The sequence below is a fragment of the Xenopus laevis genome, chromosome 9_10L, assembly GCF_017654675.1.
Source record: "Xenopus laevis strain J_2021 chromosome 9_10L, Xenopus_laevis_v10.1, whole genome shotgun sequence".
In the NCBI taxonomy this organism is placed as follows: Eukaryota; Metazoa; Chordata; class Amphibia; order Anura; family Pipidae; genus Xenopus; species Xenopus laevis.
This window is the reverse complement of record NC_054387.1, coordinates 63,858,269-63,877,997: the sequence shown is the minus strand read 5'-3', so window position 1 is coordinate 63,877,997 and position 19,729 is coordinate 63,858,269. Positions and strand designations below refer to the sequence as shown.

Below are 19,729 nucleotides of genomic sequence, written 5' to 3'. Positions count from 1 at the left end.
TTGATGAAGACTGCAGCTTTTAATTTGTTTGGGCTTCAGCATCAGTATCCCTGCTCCGAGCACAAGAAATGCACCCAAGGTCACACAGGAATAATTATTTTTAAAAGTACAAATGATGCCAAGTCCCCAAATTCTAGCTGGCTAGTACCGCAGGTCATACAACAAAGGGCTGATCCTCCACTGAAACCTCTAATGAGGGTGCCAGTTCTTAGGAAAGCCCTTGGCAGCTTGATGAAGTAGATTGACTTCTAGATGAACTTGTGTTCCGTAGCTGAGGAGGAGCAAATCAGAGACTGTAGTCAGTCACACGCCACAATGGAGCGATAATTAGAAATAGTTTGCATACTGTCAGTCTGTTTTGTTGCTTGTTTTTTCCTTTTCATTTATATTTTTGATTTTCCACTGAAACTCATGTTCCAGGATTCTTAGCCATTGAGTGGACACCTGAGGCTGTTGCAGTCTGGATGAATGGAAGCTGTCACATAGTATAAGATCTGAGATTGTATTTATTCCACAAAGCAAGAAATGTTTGATTGAAAAAACATAAATCTACATTTTCTTAATTGAAATTTGGAAATTAAGATGGCATCTTTTCATCTCAATTTTCTTTTATTGCAGGAAAAAAATCCAATTCCAGTTTTTCGACTCAAATTTATTGTATTTATCAATTGAGACAAAAAATAAAGCTCAAAACGTCAAATGAAAAAATTCAGCTGCTAAAACTTGGCGAGCCTCTAGAGAGGTCAATAATTTGCAAGTACAATATGCAAAATGTAACTGTTTTTTACCCATAATGCAGTTTTTTTTGTATAATTGTGGCTGTGCTAAATTTCACCACCAATAAACTCAAAATGTGTCAAAACAGATGCAAATGCAAGTTTTAGCTAATATTTTCAGAGTGGGGGTTTTTGCAAAAAAAGTTTAAAATGTTGTGATTGATTTTTTTCTGAAAAATAAAATAGTTGACTTTTTCCAATTCCAGTAAATATACTAGCAAGAAGAAAAGTCGATCATGTCTAACCAAGGTTTTTTTTGTTCGTGATCCATACTTTAGTGATCCCATCAGTAGAAGCTTTGAACCTGGTTGTGCAATTCTGCATTTCAGGCAAGTATTGGGGGCCATTTCTTATGGAGCAGTTGAGGAAAATGGCCTGTGCAGGGATCCGCTATATATTAAACAGCATTTTCTTTTCCTTTTAGTTGAAAGCCAATAAATGATACAACTGGACTTGCTCCATTCTGCTCCCTCATACTTCTGCTATTCTTTAATATTAAGCCTAACAGCTAAAACAGTTCAGAAATTCACCAGAAGTCTCTCAAAGGATTTTGCCCACATGAATCCACAAACTAAAATAAATGTACTTTTTTTTTCACTTCAAATCTCCCTCTCCTGGCGATTTCTCTAAGTCTTTCTGGTTGCAGAGTTTTTTCCTCCTGGGAATACTTCTGCAGTTGGAAAATCTGTCTATAGCAGATTCTCCTGGTTTAGCTGCCTCTGCTCTCCCCCTGCACACTCCTCCATCTCCTCTGAATTGTTAATTAGCCCCTATGTTTGCAGTTAAAAGATGGGAAATTCTGCAGATAATTCATCTCCATAAAAATATATTTTTGTATAAGGGGATGAACAGTCTGTGTTAAAAGAAAGCAAGTCAAGATATAAACTAGAGTTCACAGAAGTGCATTTTCTAAAAAGGGGAAGCACAATTTCCTGTAGGCAACAAAGGGCCCCTGTGTCATTGTCCTAAAAACACATTCTTTTCATCACCCTAGTTTTACAAGGTAGACACTTAAAGGGGCAGTAAACCCCCTTGCATTTAATATAAATGTTATTTGTAGGATTTATGCTGAACATACTTTTTGTCAATTGTTTTAATTACAAAACCAGAAAAATAGAGCTGGCACTACTCCGATACCCCCCAAAAAAATATGATCAAGTTCAGTAGAATCCAGGAGTCTCAAAATATTTATAAAGTAGTACAAAAAAGTTTCATTGCATCTTGTATAAAAAATAAAAGCCTGACGCGTTTCGTGTCCACACAGGACAGTTAATCATAGGCTACGATTAAGTGTCCTGTGTGGACACGAAACGTGTTAGGCTTTTATTTTTTATACAAGATGAAATAAAACTTTTTTGTGCTGTTTTGTAAATATTTCAAGATTCCTAGATTCTACTTAACTTGATCATATTTTTTGGGGGGTATCGGAGTAGTGCCAGCTCTATTTTTCTGGTTTTGTGTGTATTTTCTCCCCCTGCTGAGGGCTTGGAGCTTGAGCACCCGGACCCCATATGGAAAGCGGTAAGCTTCCTTATATACCTTTTCAATGTCTATGCTTTTTATGACTTTGTTCTATAATTGTTTTGATTACACAGGGTTGTTTCAGCCCCTCTACCACTGCTGAGGTGCCAAAGGTCATAGAGCTGAGATTCCAATTTCAGCTCTTAAATAATACAAATGTTTGCTGCCCCAGGTAATCTGTGGGTGCTGCCACCTGAGGCAAGTTTCCTCATGGCTGGAGCAACCTTGCATTTATGACCTCAATCACAGTTGCAGTCGTGTAAAAATGAATGCACTTCCTCAGTTGCCACATACTGTAGCTGGGCCTGATTAATTTATTGGCCTTGTACGTCAATTCCATGATAAGCCTTTTGCATGTTGCTCTGGGACTTGTCAACACTTAAAAAATACCCATGAATATTAATAGAGAGAAATGTATTACTGGAATATGATTCAATTATTGTGAATTATTTATGCCCATTAGGGTCAGCGGTCTGTGTGTTCCCTATGACCATCATTTTAGTGTTTAAGGGTACAGCTTAATGTATGTTCGTTCATAAAGCACTTGTAGCCAGGGTCTATCTGCGCTCTGCACCATTCAGTGCAAGGTGCCTAGCGCAGCAAAGGCAGGTGTAAGGCAAATATGAATTGCAAAAGTCTCCAGAAGAGGTCTCTGAGCGACTGTACATTCATTTGTTTTAAGGGTTTAACTTTTTTTATATATCAAACAAACTTTCATTTGCATCTGACTTGCTTCCTATGTAGCAACTGGACTCATGAACGATGTCTTTGGGTACAGCATTTTAACTGTATAAAAGTATTTCCCCTAATCCTCTTAAAAATCATCTAAGACCAGTTTCATCATCATCATTATTATTATTATTATTATAATTTGTGGTCAATATGTGACACGGAGTGTGGTGCAGCCTCTTTCTCGCACATTCTGTTAAGCAATATGACTGTACTGTTGATAGATAGGAGACATGATGCCCCACAGCATTAAAGAATTAAGGCTTAATATCAGATCTAATAACAGTGTTCAGCAGAACAGTTAATTTATCTTTCAATCATATTCCGAATGAATGTGCTGAATTTAAAAAAAAAACCTATTAAAGGGGAAGCAAACCTTCCCTAAAACTTTTTCTTTTGGATAGGCATTCCAAGCTTAATAGCAGATGCAGCATGCATTATAAAAAAGGGCATTAACTCAAGGGATGAAAACATAATTATGCCTCTTTATAGGTCCCTGGTAAGGCCTCATCTGGAGTATGCAGTGCAGTTTTGGACTCCAGTCCTTAAGAGGGATATAAATGAGCTGGAGAGAGTGCAGAGATGTGCAACTAAAATGATTAGCAGAATGGAAGACTTAAATTATGAGGGTAGACTGTCAAGGTTGGGGTTGCTTTAACTGGAAAAAAGGCTCTTGCGAGGGGACATGATTACACATTACAAGTACATTAGAGGACATTATAGACAAATAGCAGGGGACCTTTTTACCCATAACGTGGATCACCGTACCAGAGGTCACTCCTTTAGACTAGAAGAAAAGAACTTTCATTTGAAGCAACGTAGGGGGTTCTTCACAGTCAGGACAGTGAGGTTGTGGAATGCACTGCCGGGTGATGTTGTGATGGCTGATTCAGTTAATGCCTTTAAGAATGGCTTGGATGATTTTTTGGACAGACAGAGTAGAAAGGCTATTGTGATACTAAACTCTATAGGTAGTATAGGTATGGGTATATAGAATTTATGTGAAAGTAGGGAGGGGTATGTGTATAGATGCTGGGTTTTCATTTGGAGGGGTTGAACATGACGGACTTTGTATTTTTTCAACCCGATTTAGCTATGTAACTATGTAACTATTAGATTATCCCTACTGGTGCTACCATAGTCATCTGGGATAACACGTGCAGTTTTGCTTTAAAGAAATAGGGAACACTAAGCATTAACATGTCTCCATATCTTGCATTAATGCCACATTTCTACTGTTCTTCCCCACAGCCATGTTATGGAATTGCTTACCAATGACACCTGCCACTGCTATTTCTGGAGTTGAAATCAGGTTGGGTGACTGGGGTAAAGTCCCAATAGGGCAAATATAAATAGTGCAGTAGAGAAGTAATTATTGATGTCCATATACACTGTATATCTGGCACCTACTTTACTCTGTCACTGACTCATTATGTAATTAGTTCCTATGTAACTGATGGACACCTAACAAATTCACTTCACACCAAGGGCTCTTGTATTGCTGCTGTGAGGTTAAATTAAAAGGCAAGACACCGATTTAATGAGTCTTAGCAGGGACGGATCTGAGACTGTCAATATACACGGCATAATGAAAAGGGAGTCACCTTAAGGCACAAATCAGTAATCTCCTCTAATGCAACTATAAATAACTCCACTTACTGTGTACATGACACCTTCCTCCGCCTGTCTGTCCCCGAGTCATTTACTGTGTATAGGAGACCTTCCTCCACCTGTCTGTCCCTGAGTCACAATGTACTAACTTGCCTGCTTAGAAAAGAAGATTCACAGTTGCCCTTAACAGCTATATAATTTCTCCTGAATAGTGATAGGCGAATAAATTTGCCAGGCATTGATTCACTGCTAATTTCTGCGTTTTGCTGGCCATGAATAAATCCACTGCGACAAAAAAAATTGGCATGCGTCAAAATTATTCGGACACCCATTGACTTTAATGCATTTGGACAGAATAGTCACGGGTATAAAAATTGTTGCTCGCGTCAAAATTGTCACGCATCAAAATAATTTTGACAGCCATTGACTTTAATGCGTTTTGCAAAATGTATTAATGGCATGAAGGCAAAGGTTTCATCTACTATTTATGCCTTATTTCTATAGTGTTTGCATATTCTTTAAAGATATTATACAATTCCCATTAGTCCCTGCCCCAGTGGAGCTTACAATCTAATGTCCCTATTACACAGTAGGGTCGGTTTCACCAGGAGCTGCACAGTGCATCCCTTATCAGCCTGCCAGCCTGCTGCCCAGAAATTGTGTTACCTACAGGGATGTTACATTTGCTTTCATGCACTGAGACAGCATTTTAGCTTTTTCTTTAATTTAGTGCTGGGAGGCCTCACGGGCCATCAGCCGCATACTTTCCAGGGCATCTTTTATAAATCACTGTGAACTAGTCCTGCGTGTGATATTATTAATGGTAGTATGAAATACAGCCCCGGGTATGGTATTCATGTATTCCGCAATCAATACTCTTCCTTAGAGATGGATAGGCTCTGATCTTAACTAGTCTATATGGTAATCTGTTTCACACATGTAAGATTTATTTACTAAAGTTGCCCAACTACAAACACATTAGAATCATCCCGGCAACTGGTCATGAAATATCCATTTCCATTTCTGCACCTCTCACACCACTGTCCCACCGCCCATCATATGCTCATTCACAAATGTCTTCCTGTGGTTGCTCACTTGGAATTGTACCCTCTGGCCAAGCGCACCCCATGCTCATACCTATTGTGCCTACCCCTAGTTTAAGCTCTGCAGAAGCTATTCATCAAAGGTCTAAGGTCCCTGCCATGCATACCTCCCAACTGTCCAGTTTTTCGTGGGAAAGTCCTGATTTTTACAGCTCACCCCGCAGTCCCAGATTGTTACTGAAATGTCCTCACTTTCTCTTTGATCCCCAGAACTGAACAGCCAGAAAAAGATACAAAGGTTTTTAACTTAATTGGCTTTTGGCAGAGAGCCCAGATAATGTTGCAGTGCACTTAGATACATCTGTAACAATTTAAGATAAGCAAAGAAACAATTGTAACAATGTCAGATAAGCAGGTCTCTTGGGGAAACTGTGACTTGCAGCTTAAAGGGCAATTCACCTTCATTAGCAAAATTGTAATAACACATAAAAAACAAAAGAAATGTGTTCAAACTTTCATAACCTGCCAAATTGTATAAAATGAACATGATAGTTCGGGGATGTGGCCACAAAAATGTTGGAAGGTATGGCCACACATGCAAAGATCAATTTGATCAGGAGCCGTTTACCTTGCCTGTATGTTTTGGTGTGTGGAGGGAAACCACACAGACAAAGGAAGAACATACAAACTTCTAGTAGATACTGCCCTTGCTAAACCTAGGTAGCAATGGTAGCCACTGAGCTACTGTGCTGCTTTACTAGCTTTTCCTGTGCATTTGAACTATGTACACAGATAAGCAGGCTATCTCAACAAAATATAAGCTCTAAGGTAGATGTGATACTTGGTGTCCCAAAAAAAATGCACCGCATAAAACATGGTGCTGAAAATGTCAGGCCACTCCTTCTTTGCCACTTCCTTTTACCATAATTACCAATATAGTATATGCCAGTATAATCACTACAGAAAATTTGACAATGAGCACTCCATTAACCCCAAGCATGCCAGTATGTTCATAATAGAGATTGACTGTTTCTCTATGGATGCTATATTGTTTTGCCCAGGAAGGTGAAGTAGCTGCATCCTCACAAATATCACAAACATGAAGATAAACAGGTCTATCATTGATATCAATATGTTCTACAGAACATTAATAGAGACATAATGGGAGAGCAAAATGTATTTCTCCTCTGCAAGCAGCCGGTTCATGAATCTAATATGAAGTGACCATATAAATAAATATACTGATGGATTAATGAACAATGAACTGCTATAAAAGCTGACTGATATTAAGGACAATGTTTTACTTTAATTACCAAGGCACAGTGTGTGTCTGGAGCCGACCGGCCCTCTTCAGCTGCTAGAACTCCCTGCACTTCAGTGATTAGAAAATCAAATCCTCCCAGAGAACAAGATGTTACGGCTGCAATATGAGAAGGTGGCAATCGCATTCATCATTCATGCGAACTCTCGGGTGTGCCGAGAACGACAGCACATTCAGATTGCTGGGGTGAACACAAACTAGTAAATAAATAGAGGTATGGTCATCTGTTATCCAGAATCCTTGGGACTTATTAGCTAAGCTAATGACTCCTTCTGCAAGGTGGAGCTTTTACTTATATAAAATGCAAATCAATGAAAAATAAAGAATTGCTTCTTTGAAAGACAAAGAAAGACAACTGTAAAAGATCCATAAAGGCCATAAAGGCCCTCAAACGAAAGCACACCATCTTCAATCCCCAGTACTGCCCTGTTTGCCCATACCGGAGTATCACATCATGTCAGGCTACTTGATGTTCTTTCCCTGGCAGCAATTACTAACCAGAAGAAGAAACATGCTCCCGGACAATGGGGAAATAACATCAAGTAGACTTCTTTTAAAGGAAAAGAAAGGTAAAAATAACCAACTAGAATAACTTAGGGGGGGGTGCTAATAACCAGGCACTATCCAGTGATGTTACCTTTTTTTCTCTTTTAACTAGTACAGACAAAGACAAGGCCGTATTGGAAATTGCAGATGGTGCCATTCAGACGTTGGCATATCTAATATAAACCCATGTGAGTTCCCAAGTGAGTAACCCGCCATTGGGATTGGTACAGATATTGTGTTATTGTTAAACTCATAATTCTGCATGTTAAAATGTATTTAGCATTTAAATTGATACTAATACCTAAAGAGATTTTCACCACTGAAGTCCTTGAAGATAATTCCAACTAATTGTCATAGAATTTTAATGTCTACATCCTGCTAAGAATATAATTTTAAGGTGAACTTCCCTGAAATACCTGTCATTGTTTCTTATCAAGCATTCTGCATTTCAAACAATAATTTAGTTATCTGTAAAAAAAAAAAAAAAGAAAAAAAGAAGTTGCTCAGTATAGCTGTAGCAATGCTTGTTAACTGCATTTCTAATAGAGGATGATCAATTAGGTAATTAATAAGACACTGAATGTTGTGTTTCATTTGGTTGTGGGTCACGAGAGGCTAAATGAGGCTGGAATAACGTAATGGCAGGTAATGCCTAGAATCCTTTAGCAAAAGATTTGTTCCAAAAATTTGGCATGCATGTAATACATGACTATAACAGTCAAAAGCTTATGGCATGCAAAGACGAGCATCATGGGACAAAGAAAAAATTCATGGATCACTGCAGGCAAAGCAAAATTTATAAGCAGTGTAACAACTTTACAAATTCAATATGAAGCTCGCCAATGGGAATAATATACATTATTCTATGCATGCAGTTGGAGAGTGAATATGAATATAAAGCGTTATATTCCTGTTCCACAAGTCTCCTTGTTCCTTATCCATAATTTTAACAGCTTTGATCACAATTTGTACATTGAATTTGGGCATTTATCATGTGGTATAAAAACTGTTTGCATCCTGTATAGTTAGAGAGTGTTTTTTTTAAGTTAGTACTAAACTGTTGGGTTGGCCCCATGTAAGAGTTTGGAGAAGTGGCTGAGGGCTCAGCCTCACTACTAGTCAGGGAAAGATTTGGGGACCATGCCTATGTGCTTTCCTAGATATACCTAAAAGCATAGTTTGGAACTCAAGTAAGATAAAGGAGAGGGGGTGACCAAAGATTGGGCACCCAAGAAGGGCTTGAACTTGAGAATTCCAAAAAAAGAGAGCCAATAAAATGAAATGCAGTCCTCACTTTCTTGACCACGAGAAAACAAGTTTAATAACTTAAAACCATACCTAAATGACCCTGACATAAGCAAATAAGAATTAAAAATGCAGTGAATTGTATTTTGCTTTTCATTTAAAAAAAAAAGGACAACCACAAAAATGTCTGCCTAAAGGACCAGGAAAAAGGTTGACATTAGCGATGAAATATTATCTGGAACTATAGCTGATACTTAAACCAAAGTTGTCCTATATCTGTAACCTATTAATTAAATAAGGGGTACCCTGAACAAAGGCTGGTTTGCTAAGAGGGGCTTGAACTAAAAAAAGCCAGTCAACAACCTCAGTCCCCCTTCACAGGTCTCATTCTTGGATGGCACCAAAGGGGCTAGTGAAGGTGCCAGGGACTGGGAGGGGGGCTGGCCGGATGGGGAATGGATTTCTGGGGCTGGTAGTTCTGAGTGGAATTGGTGGGCAACAAAAGTGGGAGGGCTGTTATAAAAAGTAGTGCAGTGCCTCACCTTCTCCCTCTTCCCTCCGGATCCTGGAGCACTGGTGGAGCTGCCCCACCCACCCTCCAGTTCTGGTGGTCAATTGGCAATATGTTCTGTATGTATGTCAATTTACGCTGTTTTATATATATTAAAAAAAAAAGGTTTCCATTGTCATGTTTAAGCATTGGGTACAGTTGTTTTGTCACAGCTTGTGGGGTAAAAAGTGTGTCCTTGCCATTTGTTATATGCTGTACTGGCTTAACCAACATGCCCACTGTGGCGGCAGTGGCTGGCATTTGGAAATTGATGTTTGATGTAATGGCAAGTTTGGTTTACTGGAATAAAAAACATGTTCAATAAAGCTATGGCCAACCCTCACCTTTCAAAAGGAAGCTTTTGGTCTCCTTGTGATTTCTTTATCCATATGGTTTAGTAATGGTTAGCGAGTATGTTCATGCAGTCTCTCTCCTGATGCAGACCAGTGAGGGACAGAACTACATCGATCAATTCTAAAATATGCACTGCTTTGGGTCTTATTTTGTGCACGATTGCCGCAGGAGCAATTGAAGCCAGTACATGCATATTTTCAGCAATTACACGGAAGAAGTAGCACAAAATGGTACCCGACAACCTCACTGCAATACTGCATTTAGCTAGGTACATAAATAGCTAAATTTCTGATTTCTTGATTGGGTTCCTCTACCCAATATCAAGGGTTTTTAACAGTAACAGCTGTGAAGATGTGGAATTCTCTCCCTGAATCAGTTATACTGGCTGATACATTAGAGAGCTTTAAGAAGGGGTTGGATGGCTTTTTAGCAAGTGAGGGAATACAGGGTTATGGGAGATAGCTCATAGTACAAGTTGATAAAGGAAATAGTCAGGAATTTTTTTTCCCCTCTGAAGAAAGTTGGAGAGGCTTCAGATGGGTTTTTTGCCTTCCTCTGGATCAACTGGCAGTTAGGCAGGTTAAAAAAAGTTAAAAGGTTGAACTTGATGGACCTGTGTCTTTTTTCAACCTAACTTACTATGTTACTATGTAATATTAGTTCAGTTGAATATTGAAGAAATAAACGCACAATTAAACATAAGTAACATAATAAGTCAAATCCTCCATGCAGGAGGTATCTGGTGAGATAATGACTTCCTTTATCTGGTCTAAAATCTGCTATTTTACAAAGCTGCTTAAACTCGAAAATGAAATTGTTATCCTGAACAATGACCTGATTTACTTTGCAGAGCAGAACCTGTATTCAAGTGCTTACAGAGTCATTTGCAACGTGCCTACCGTCTGTAACTGTATTCCTAATCTTTTCTTTTATTTCTAATAAGATTTCATGGCTTCAAACAGATACAGAGTCCTCCTGTGGTCACATAGCCCAAGATGTTGTAGGAAGATAAATAATCTCTGATTTGTATGAGTTTATTACCATCCCTCTCCTGCTGGCACACACATCTCGCAGTGTAGCCCCCGTGGCACTGCCCTGTTTCTACAAGGACTTTTTATCAAATAAAACAACATCTTGGCAGTTGGCAAAAAAACAAACTCCTGTTGCCTGCACGTTGTGTGGAAACCTTATCATTACAATGATTTGCTCTTGTCCATATGGTAAAGAATGAATTACATAATCACATTAATCCAGAATGATATGTCGGTAATATTATTAGTACCCAAAATGCACCATTCTACTATTCTTTTCCAGCTAGCCATCATAATTGCATCACCTGCTTTTTGCCAAGTTCTCAAAGCAGTAGCATGCATTATGTCTAATTTATTTAAAGAGATAAAGTATCAACATGGGGCACAGAATTGCACCCACCATTGTGCCATGTACTTTAGCACTTGAACCCTGGTATAAGTACTGATGGTTTTGCCTAAGTTAGCACATAGGTGGAAGGTACATTTGTGCAAGTGAACCCTTGATTTTACACCTGCAATTGATCAAGTTGTTCCAACTAAATGGCACACTTGTATGCAGTGGCGTAACTAGATATTACTGGGCCCCACAGCAAATAATTTTTCAGCCCCCAAAATGTCTAGAGATTGACCTGTTTTACCAATATTTATTGAGTTAGGGCCTCATGGGACCCTTATACCTTCTGGGCCCCTGCAGCCGCAGGGTCTGCTTCCTTTGTTGTTGCTAGTATGGTGCACCACATTCACAACAATTTGCACCACTGGAATTAAGTGTAAACATCAACACTGGGTAGAGACAGGTGCAATTACAATGCAATTTCTGGGGTGTTGTGAATGGTGTATTGTGAGCATAATAAATGACAACTGCCAACTTCTTTATGCTCTACACCAGTGATCCCCAACCAGTAGATCGTGAGCAACATGTTGCTCTCTAACCCCTTGGATGTTGCTCCCAGTGGCCTCAAAGTAGGTGCTTACTTTTGAATTCCAGGCTTGGAGGCAAGTTTTGGTTGTATAAAAACCAGATGCACTGCCAAACAGAGCCTCAATGTAGGTTGACAATCCACATAGGGGCTACCAAATGGCCAATCACATCACTTATATGGCACCCCAAGAACATTTTTCATTTTTGTGTTGCTCCCCAACTCCTTTTACTTTTGAATGTTGCTCACGGGTTCAAAAGGATGGGGATCCCTGCTCTACACTTTGCACCACTTCAATAAGAGTGTTAGGTGATCACCATTTAAGTAAGACATGGTTAACATCTCCATTGTAGAGCAGACAGCATCAACATTATATATTTACCAAGAACAAGATTGTTTTATTAGCATTTGTTTGCGGTTTCCTTGTCTGTATCCAGTAAGCACGGCAGTACAAAGAGGAGACTCTGATTATGACAAGAATGGAATTCTATTTAAAGCCCATCTGTCATATTGAAGCACTCGGTTTGCATCTTGTACACCAGCTAAGAATAATGTAACACCGTTCAATGTCGGTAAATCTCTATTCATGTCTAGCTTGCTTCACAGAACAACCAGAGGTGAGTTACAGATAGAGTACAATGTTTTTATCTGAGAGGCAATAAGGAATATTAAAGCCCTTTGTCTCTAAAAAGTCAAGAGGGAATAAAATCTGTAATAATCCTTGTATTCCTGTTCTGTTTTATCCTTATTTATTTATTTCCACATTTAGTTTGACTCGCCCTTGTGCCAAATTATCTCCACTTCTATAATTCTAATATCCTATCCATTTGTCTCACAATTTCTTCTCCCTTTTATGAACTGGCCAACTCTAAATCATCATGTGTTGAACATGAGTCAATTAAAACAATACAGCAGAGCAAAGGCACAGATATTCCTTAATTTTCCTTCACTGTGGTTTCTAGCTTTAAAGGAAACACGTTGTGTGAAAAACAAGAATGTGTCAGTGCATTATACTCTTAAATATAGAAGGAATGTTTTATTGAAAATTTTTGTTCCACTTTCTGCTGCCTCTTTTTTTAATTACAAGTTCCATGACAAATCATTTACAATAGTTACATCCATTGTAATACCATAAATCATATCAAAGCAGAACAAAACATCAAGCAGTAGATATATTATCCCTTGCATATGGCTAACTGCAGTTATGCACCAGCTGCAGACAAACCAATATCTTTTAAATAATATCTACTACTTCTATTGCTTGCCAAAGGACTTGCCATTTAACCCCCTTAATTCCCTGACCAATTGGTCACCAATCAACCAGTCTTTCCATATTGCAGTAAAATCCTCTGGGGGCAATCGCTCCCCTCATAAGCCTTCTTATACAGAGGATGTGCCCTCTCTACCAACTGTAGCCATTGCATTGTATCCAGAGGTGATGCCCGCATCTAATGCAATATCATGTTCTTTTAGCCCAAAACCAGCACCATGCATTATCGATTATTGAATATAAGTTGGGGGGAATTTCAGTTATAGTATACTATATGTCTCCTTAAAATGTATACCTTGGAGGAGGGGTAGAGGCAGATATTAATCAAACAAGCCTAAATAATGTAGTACAGTTGGAAACTTCCTGGGCAAGATCTCTGGATCTTGTAGTCATTGACTGGTGATATTCCTAGCTCAGCCATGATAATAATTTTGTTTTTACCACGTTATTGTACATTCGCATGTGGCTTTTGTTTATAAGCCACCAACTTGCCATTTGTAGTGGTATATCTATATCATTAAGGGGAGCTATTGTGAAAATGAAAATTTAACATAAACTTCCTCATACTGAAATAAGAAACTTTTTAAATACAATCAATTAGAAATTCTGCATTGTTTCTAAAATATTTAAGTTTACAGTCACTATTCCTCTCTCAGCATCTGTTTCTCTTCATTCTGTCTTCATGCAGCAGTTGGGTGTCAGATGAATGATCCAATATATCTTATAGTGGGGCTCCCTTTTTTAGCAGATGTATTAGAGCTCACTCAAATAACTGATTCCAGTACACTCAAAATCTAACAAAATAACTGCCTTTTGCACAAATTCTGCATGTAGAGAGACAGGATTTCTGGTGATTGTAATAGAGCGAGCTCTAATAAGTCTTTTAGACAAAAGGAGGCCCCCCCCCCTATAAGATATATTGAATTATTCATCTGACACCCAACTCCTGGATGAAGACAGAATGAAGAGAAACAGATGCTGAAAGAGGAGTAGTGAAGATAACCTTGATTATTTCAGAAACAATTCAGAATATTTTATTGATTGTATTTAGAAAGTTTCTTATTTCAGTATGTTGAAGCAAACATTACATTTTCATGTTCGCTATAGTTCCCCTTTAAGCATCATGCTGTATTCCACAGATACTGGGATGATGGATTCCTCTGTTGCTGCCTTGCCCTAAAAAATCTGTTCCTACATTATACTGTAGATTAACTAGATCTTTTTTCTGCCTGCTTAATTGGACTCTGTATTTTATCTGACCTGACTACTGACCTGTTATTGGATTCCTCCATTGTCTGCCATGCACTCTCTCCTCTTCCTCATTATGAATCACCAACAAAAACCCCCATCTCATTATCAGAGTAAGTAAGGAAGGTTTAAACTACAATATAAGCATAGTCATCTGCCATATTTCAAACAGCCCCAAAGCTGTGTAGCCTGTCTGCACAGTAAACCCTTTTTCAGGTGGAGACCCAAAGTAAACTGTGAAATCTGCCCCAAAATTGGTCTATACTAGTTATACACACGGGCCAATAAAAGCTGTTGACAGACCATAAATCAGCAGCTTATTGGACAATGTATGGGGCCCTCCGACGGGCTTCCCCGCTCGATATCTGGACAAAAGTCAACAGCTCATACTCCTAAATGATCCAAATGTTGGGCCCTAGGGCCCACAATCGGATCAGTCTGATATTGCCCACCTCAGGGTGGGTATATCGGGGAGAGATCCGCTCATTTGGCAACATCGCCAAACAAGCAGATCTTCTGTTGCAGGTATAGGACACCATGCAGACTCACCCAAGCATCAAGGGGGACCCTTGATGAACCCTTTTGGTTCCTGATCCATAGGTTGAGTCCCTGTGGTATAGGTTGTAATCATAATGGCCCAGTCGGTACAGAATGGGAGGCTTAGTACTGCAAGGAGTATCAATGGAGAAGCAGGTAGGTGGTCTTATAAAATTTAATAAAGACCATATTACTTTGTAAAAGCTTGACCTTCTACTAAGTGAGAGAGGACATGCAGCTCATTAATATTCTGAGTCAACAGCTGAACTACTGGTAAGCAGCAATGACTGAATAATTAGTGATAAACGTAACAATGCACAAAACAATCAAGGCTCCACACTGCAGTGTTGCTTGGGAATATTCTATTATAATGGCTTTTGGCTGAATGTGCTTTTTGTTACACAAGTTGAAAAAGTTTATTTAACTCTATGGGTCTTAGTTGTCCAGTAAAGAAGGAAAGTTGCTGGTGACAGGAAACCCAATTGATCCACAGGGACCTGGCATCCCCGGCTGAGCATGTAAATACTAAAATGATCCAACAATTGTTACACAGTACTTGTCCCATCATGTCCTTTAACTCAAGGAGCAAATGTTCTCTCTGTGCCACCTTCTTAGAAGGAAGCTCTCTGTAACAGAATTAGCATGCTTTAGGCATCAAACAGCCAGCCAAGTGCTTCTCTAAAATAATGTGCAGTGAGCTATCCAAGGGAATAGGAAAGCATTATCTGTTGCTCTGACATGAGGACACTCATTTTATAGTTAAAGGACAAACCACAGACTAAATTAGTTTTTTCTCATGTCTGCAGATATCCCTAGCCCAGATTTAATGTTATCTTTATTCTTATTCCTATTAAATATATGCATCGCTGCAAAGAATATTTTTCATCAGTAAGGGTATGAACCCGTGTCATGAAATATGATCCTACGCATTCCATCACACTCCAACGCATGTGTTGATTGATCTCATTAGTTTTACTCTTCCTCGTGGGTCTGTTCTAACAAGAACTTTAACCAATTATCTATTTTTATACGTTGTTTTCCAATCCTATGGGTACAGACCCTCAGAAAAGAATGCAGTTAGTTAACACAAGAGTTGCCATACAATGTAACCCATAGGAGTACTGTATGTGGGGAATGCTTCAACAAGGTTTACAGACACAGAACTTGATTAGGATTCAACACTTCGTTTGTATAGGCCTAACCACTTACACTTACCACTTGTTAACTATTATTTCCCTTTTCTCTGTAATAATAAAACTGTACCTTAGACTTGATCCTAACTAAGATATAATTCATCCTTATTGAAGACAAAATAATCCTACTCAGTTTATTTAATGTATAAATTATTTTTCAGTAGACTTAAAATATGGAGATAGAAAAATGGGGGTAGTTGCCTGGGACCAATGTGAACACTACCATAATAAATAGGATATTGATGATATGTATAAACAAGTTGAAATATGGGAAGGAGGGTATACTCACAGTTCACCCCAGTCCATGGGTGCATATCCAATAAGAAAATCAATAGGTGTGAGTCCCTCCAAAAAATTATTAAAAAGTTTATAAAAATACAAAAATGTTTATTAGGATATAGTAAAATGAGACCTAACGCACTTCGTGCCTATAGGGGCACTTCCTCATAGGCTCTATGAGTAAGTGCCCCTATAAGCATGAAATGCATTGGGCCTCCTTTTACTATATCCTAATAAACATTTTTATATTTTTATAAACTTTTGAATGATTTTTTTGAGGGACCCACACATATTGGTTCACTTAAAATACAGAGATCCAAATTACAAAAAGGCCCCTTATCTGAGAAACCCCAGGTCCTAAGAATTCTGGATAACTGGTTCCATACCTGTATTTTAAATGGCTGCTGATTAGTCCGTTATGGAAAACCAGCCTACAGCAGTCTCTGGTTGTAACACTTGTGTACTTGTGTATTTTGTTGGATGAATATTTATTGTGCCTGGGAAATTAAGGAAAAATGTGAATCAGCTTATAGGTAGTGAGGGACATTTTAAAAAGCCCCCCATTAATAAATGAGTAGATAAGTGAGTTCACAGATTAATCATATGAGATTGTATTAGTGCTAAATAATGGAGAAACTGTAGTAGAGAATTAAAACTTGTTAGAAGTGCCTACTCCCACAATAAACTCCTGGAGATCAGCATTAGCTGATGGAATCAGCCCATTAGACAATAGAATGATCTGCCCCAAATATTCAGACCTTTTTTCATGAGAAATCTTGAAATAAGGTTTCCCCCTTAGTGAAGTCCCCAGTTGACTTTGGCACAATAGGACAGTGCACTTTTCCAGGTGATAATAGCAAGTGGAGTTGGTGGAGTTTTACTCACCTCCCATGAATTGGACATGGCACATAGAATAAAATACATGGTGAATCCCAATTTTTGTTTCATGCCCACCACCACACCCATGGTGCATTCATCAAGGGGTGGTTTGGAAATTTTAACAATAACTAGCAAAGATACACAACTGTATTACTGTATGGTAATTCTGCATGAGCATAAGCTTAGAAAATGTGTAAACATTTTCACCCCCTTATGTGTTGCTGCTGAAATAAAAAGTACCTGTAGAGTCATTCAGAAGATTAGTTAGGATAATGGGGTGTTTTGGCTAGCCAATTGTGGATCTCAAGTGGGAACCCACAAGTCTGAATGCTGTTGATATGACTTCAGATGTTTGCTGACCACTGCTGGTGAGTATGAATGGAAAAGCAACAGAAGAGCCCCCTTGTGTGGGTAATTAAAAGGAAGGAACTAATGATTCTGTCATCATAATTAATTATCAAACACAGAGCATATATTTTCTGCACTGCTCTTCACAAACCTATGTGCATTGTTACTGTTGTGACTATGGCTACTATCATTGTTGGTTGTGCCTGAATACTTTATACATATTGCACCAGAGCCTTCCAAAGCTCAAATGATTGCCCTCTATATATAAAAAGTAGGGAGACATTTATGAGGCCACTCTACCACTATGGAATAATATTTTGGCACTTGTAAAAATAATCCACACAGCTGCTCACTTCATTTAATTAGAATTCACCCATTTGATGGCAGTATCCCAGAAAACTCTGATATAAAACTCCTGATCCTTGACAAATTTATGGCTTGAGATAAGAGTTACACAAAGCATGTTTTTAAGCATAAAAAAAAAATATTTTCATGAGCAGTACAAGCATTTGTTATATTTTTATTGAGGAGTCAAACAAGTATAGTAAAGCTCTAATGCTGACTGCCATACACACAGGTTAGAAAATGAACTAGAATGAGTCTGAGTTATTATACAGGACCAGGATTGCACAGGACAGGGATTGTACATGACCAGTTATATAGAAGGTTTTTAAAGCCATGTGGGAAAAAATAGTAATCATTAGTTTAGCTTCTCAAAATATTGTGCAGAAGCTGTATTTACTAAGGTATATTGGGTTAAACCATCTTAGAATGTTATCCACAATACATTCACAAGAAGCAATGACCGTGCACCTGATCCGGGCATGTGTAGTTTTGCATATAAACAGAATGGTAATTTGTGTTCATGGTATGGTAAGTTATCATTTATACAACTGTTTGATGTGCTCGTTCCTTTGAGATGTGCATTAATATATATAAGGCAACGGCAAAAAATACTAGTCTTATAGCCAAAGCTAGTAAACGTTTTTGCGTGAGAAGCACACATACAGGGATATCCCTCTAGGCACTCTATATGTTAATATTATCCCTGCCTCTTGAATGATACAGCCACCAAGAAGTTATACTCTTTAGGTAAAATGATATCTGTTGCATGGACAAAACCATGCCTATCATGAAACAACTGCCTAAGGAATGCATAAGGTATATTATACATTAGCACTAAACAGTGTCTATACTAAAACTGACTATTGCCCTGTGTTTAGATAAAGAAAGGAGAAGTATTTTAGGTAATGTCTGGCATATAGTTAGCTTAAGGACCCTCGTCCTTTTTCCTTCTACTGTGTAGACAATAGTACGATATTATATAGCGTTGCTAAATATTATTAGAATATACATGACTAGAATTGTATTGTAGTTTAACATTCTGGACATCCCATATTTATGTAAGAGATGCTCAGGGGCAACCACCTTACTGCACTGCCCCCTCTGCTGTTACCCTGGCTGGAAGTGTAAGTTGGCTTCTTATGAGAAGTGAAGCCTATAATACAGTTATTCATTCTGCATGCCGGAATGCACAGCTACTCAACGGAAGCAATCAGTTACCTTTAATGAGACGATGCCAGTCTCTTAATTGATCTGGACAGAAGGTGCCAATTAGCAAACAATGGAAGGCAGCATCTTGCGAGCTCCTGGGACTCGTTGTGAGTGTGAATAGAAAGCAGAGCTCCGGAAATCTGCAGCCTCTACACAAGTAGGTATCTCATTCCTTGTGCTGGATCCATAAAAATTCAGCAAGTCGACAGATTGTTGCCTGCACTGTGGGGAGGAAACTATAAGTTTGCCAAGTAGAATCCACTCTGAGCCATGGACGGGGAGAGATGCAAAGGCTGGAGGCTTGGGGGAGAGAAGCTGGCAGCACAGGCTCAGTGTCAGAATGAAGCACTTCAGCATCTCAGCTCCCAGACCAACCCTCACTACTAACAGCTAGACACACCTCCGCTGCAATGATGCCATCTGTCTCCTGTACAGCATCCAGGGAGCCATGGGCTCCAACACTCTCACATGCACACACCTCACCTATCTCACATACATGCACACATGTACCACTCTCTTTCTGCACCTTCACACACACCACACAACTTTTAGTTGTACAGACATGCGCCACAATTTAAACTCACAAACATATACACACTTTAACATGGACGTTGACAGGAACATACAAATATTACGACACATGCATGACAGATTGTGCACATGCATGGTGATGATGCACAGGGGAAGCACATGTTGACAAGTGGCAGTGGAGGAATGAGAAGCCAAAATATGGGTGGGCAGACAGGCACCTGCCTCTTCTGTCTACCCCTAGTT

General features: G+C 38.9%; 1 protein-coding gene across 3 annotated transcripts in view; it reads right to left on the bottom strand.

The window, feature by feature from the left end:
* The window catches only part of thsd7b.L (thrombospondin type 1 domain containing 7B L homeolog), a 196,712-nt gene extending 177,430 nt beyond the window's left edge, over window positions 1-19,282 (bottom strand). For all 3 annotated transcript variants that reach the window (XM_041576036.1, XM_041576037.1, XM_018235749.2), the window contains exon 1: window positions 18,965-19,282. The gene's annotated coding sequence lies outside the window, so the exon portion shown is untranslated. The remainder of the gene's footprint in view (window positions 1-18,964) is intronic.
* Between the last annotated feature and the right edge of the window lie 447 nt (window positions 19,283-19,729).